Source organism: Nannospalax galili, unplaced genomic scaffold (assembly GCF_000622305.1).
Source record: "Nannospalax galili isolate Female #2095 unplaced genomic scaffold, S.galili_v1.0 scaffold255, whole genome shotgun sequence".
Classification (NCBI taxonomy): Eukaryota; Metazoa; Chordata; class Mammalia; order Rodentia; family Spalacidae; genus Nannospalax; species Nannospalax galili.
In genome coordinates, this window is record NW_008338999.1 from 435,210 (window position 1) to 439,086 (window position 3,877).

Here is a 3,877-nt window from a genome sequence, read left to right on the forward strand (position 1 = left end):
TAAGTGTGCTTTATTTTAATCTTAATTTATTTAGACAAGGTCTCACTATGTGGCCCTGGCTGGCCTGAAATTCACTATAAAGACCACACTGGCATCATAGAGATCTGCTCGTCTCTGCTTCCCATGTACGGGGATCAAAGCTGTGTGCAATCATGGCTTGACTAAATGTGTTTTTTAGTGTACATTTCTTTCTTAGAAAAGCCTGACAAAATCTCTGTACCTCACAAATGCTGCCAACTAGCCAGGAAGACCTTAAAAGAGAAGCTCTGGGAAAGGCATTAAGGCAGGGGGTGTGCAAGTTTTCAGACTTCTAGCTTACTGTAGGTACTATACTGCTAGTAGAAATTCTCTTGACTGCCTCCTAATTCTTTCTGCTTGATTTCTTTTCCTTCCTTTTGTTATCTAATAATAAAGTGCCTTGCCATTTGAAGCACAGAGGAAAGACTTTGAGGAGAATCTGGTTTATTTTAACACGATGATGGTTTTCTGAGGACTGACAATAAAACCAGTGTTTCCTGAACATGGTTAACTCTGCTGCTGTTCTCTACATAGTTAATACAAACGTGTTCCATAGATTACGCTGAGAAATGGTAGTTTAATCTGGACAATAAATCAAAATAAGAATAAACTGAAGAACTTTTATGGGTAGCATCCATAAACCACATGTGTTAGTCTGTACCCTAAATTTCTACTTTTCACCTAATGAATAAGATGTATGTAGTTGGCCTCTGCCTCTTTCTCCAGTGATTAGCATCTGCCTTAAAACTGTGGAGATACTATAGCAGATGCTATTTCCTTATAGAAGTTTTTAAACTAATTTTTTAAAACCTCAGCTTGCATTTAGAAACTGTGAATCTTGTTCTATCAGATTTTAAGATTGATAATTTACCTTTTCTTAAACTTGAGTTTTTCCTTTGTGAAAAATCACAATGTTTTGACCTCTATAAGCATGTCATACGCATGTCACTTCTGAAGGAATGTAAGTGCAGAAAACTGAAACACACAGCCAGCCGGTTCACTCCGTTCCCTTAGACAGTTCTTATATTTAAACAGTATAACTACAGTTATTTCTTTTACGATTTTTTTTACATGAAGGTCTCAGTGCATAGCCATGGCCTTGGCCTCAGCCTCCTGAGTCCTGGGATTTCAGGTGTGCACCATCACTTATCAGTTTGGTGTGGTCCCTATCGCCTGTTGTCCAGCTACATTCTCACCATATAGATAAATCATCCTTAAAACTCTGCGAACATTTTGTTACAGAATATGTACAGAAAAACCCATAAATTTAAGCTTAATGAATTTTTTAGTGTCTATAATCACCCCAAATCAAAAAATAGAAATATATCACAAAAGCCTCCTTTACATCTTTTTCCAGTGATTAGCCCTTGACTGCTGACCTGTAATCTTAATTTTGTCTGCTTTTTTGTTAGGTTTTTTTTTTTGGTCTTTTTGAGACAGGGTCTCTCTGTAGTCCCAGCTGTCTGGAACTCACTACGTAGACCAGGCTGGCCTTGAGCTCACAGAGATCCGCCTGTCTCTGTGCTGGGATTAAAGGCGTGTGCCACCACACCTGGCTTTGTTTTGTTTTTTATGTATACCAAATATCCTTTGTACATGGCTTCATTCTCTTAGTACTGTGAAGCTGATTGATTGATTGTGTGACAATGATTTCTTCACTATATTTAAATATCTGAATAAACCTTCCTTTTTACCTAGCCCTTAGTGATATGGCTATTTTCTCTTTCTATCTATTATGAATAATCTTCCTAATATTTTTAAAATTTTATTTTTAATTACATGTACATGTGTGTGTGTCTGTGTGTGGGTTTGTACATGAGTGCAGGTGCTTGGAGCTGGAGTTACAGGTGGTTGTGAGCCACCTGACAGAGGTATTGGGAACCAAACTCAGGTCCTCTACAAGAGCAGCAGGTGCTGTTAACTACTGAACCATCTTTTAAATGGTTAAATGGTTTAAATGGTTAAATGGTTTTTCCTTTTTCATTGACTTTTTGAGGATTTTACACAATATATGGTGGTTTGAAGGAAAATGTCTCCCACAGGGTCTAAGTATTTGGACATTTTGTCCACAGTTGGTGGCACTGTTTTTGGAGGTCTTAGAAAGTGTGGCCTTGCTGGAGGAGGCACGTCACTGGGAGGCAGGATTTGATAGTTCTTAAGCCTTGGCAGATCCCAGGAGCTTTCTGCTTTCTGTGCCTGCTTGAAGATGTGGGCACTTAGCTTCTGCTTCTGCTCCGACCACCTCACCATGCCTCTCTGCCGTGACGGACTCTAATCCCTCTGGAATATGGAACCATAAGCTCAAATAAACTCTTCCTTCTGTAAGTTCCCTTGGTGATGGTGTTTTACCACAGCAACAGAAAAGTGACTAATCCAGTATATTTTTAGCATATTCAAACCTCCTCTATCTGCAACCCCCTTACTGCCCCATATCCATTTTCTACTATATTATACATATTTTAATATTTTTATTTTATGTGTATGTATTGCCTATATGTGTGTAAATGCACCCATGCCATGCAATGCCCACAGAGGTCAGAAGAAGGCATTGGATTCCCCTGGAACTAGAGTTACGACAGTTGTTAACTGTGATGTGGGTGCTGGGAATTGAACCCAGGTCCTCTGCAAGAGCAGCCGGTGCTCTTAACCACTGAGACATCTCTCCAGTCCCATATATATATTTAAACTTATTGATTCTAATTTGTGTCTGTAAATGCCCTTCAGTATGGGTCCATCCGTTGGAGCCTGGTTAACCTACCCAACTGCCACAGCCTTAAAAACGCTTGCTTTTCCTCTCCTAGCAGCTATCAGTTGTCAATAGATTCTAAGCTAGGGTTAGGACTTCTTACTCACCTCCTCCCTCTATGCTGGGAATTTTGTCCATCTCAAGCTTACTTAGGTCTTGTGCATGCTGTCACAAGCACTGTAAATTCATATGAGTAATTACCCTGCTGTCTGGAAAACCCTATTTCCTTGTGATCATCCACTACCTCTGGTTCTTATCTTTTTGCCTCCACCCCTTCCACAGTGATCCCTGAGCCTTGGGACAGAGTTTGATATAGATGTCCTATTCAGAGCTAAGCACTCTGAAGTCTATTCTCTGTATGTTGACATATTTTGAGTCTGTTAATCATCTGCTGCATGAGGAGGCTTCTCTAGTAAGAGTTGAAAGATGCCTTAATCTATGGGTATAGCAATAAACAGGAGTCAGTTTAATCCTTTGTCCATTTAGCAGAATAATAGTAGGTTCTCCCCTGTGGTCTATAACCTGCTTAACCAAAGGTTCCTAGATCTGATATCAGTGTCAGGTATGGGCTCTGACTTGTGAAGCAGACCTTAAATCCAATCAGAAAGTAGTTGATTACTCTGGTGACATTTGTGCCACTAATGCACTAGTGGGAATGTCTTGCTAGGTCAGTTGTTGCAGGATTCACAGTCTGGCAAGGTTGATGATTACTTTTCTCATTCAGTTTATGCATAGCACCTTCCAGCACTATGAAAGCTAGCCAGTAGAGATGAAGCTTTGAAGTCAGTACCAACTTGATTTCTCCTTGTTTGTTCTACAACTCATGTATGTAGTATCTTCAAGTTCTGCTGGGTAACCAAGAACAGGGGCAATGGCCAGGCATGGTGGAAACTACGGAATGGGAAAAAAATCTTTATCAGCTATACGTCTGAGAGAGGATTAGTATTGAGGATATACAAAGAGCTGGAAAAATTAGCCAGGCGTAGTGGCACACGCCTGTAGTCCCAGCACTTGGGAGGCAGAGGCAGGTGGATCTCTGTGAGTTCAAGGCCAGCCTGGTCTACATAGTGAGTTCCAGGACAGCTGGAGCTACAGGGAGACCCTGCTTCAAAA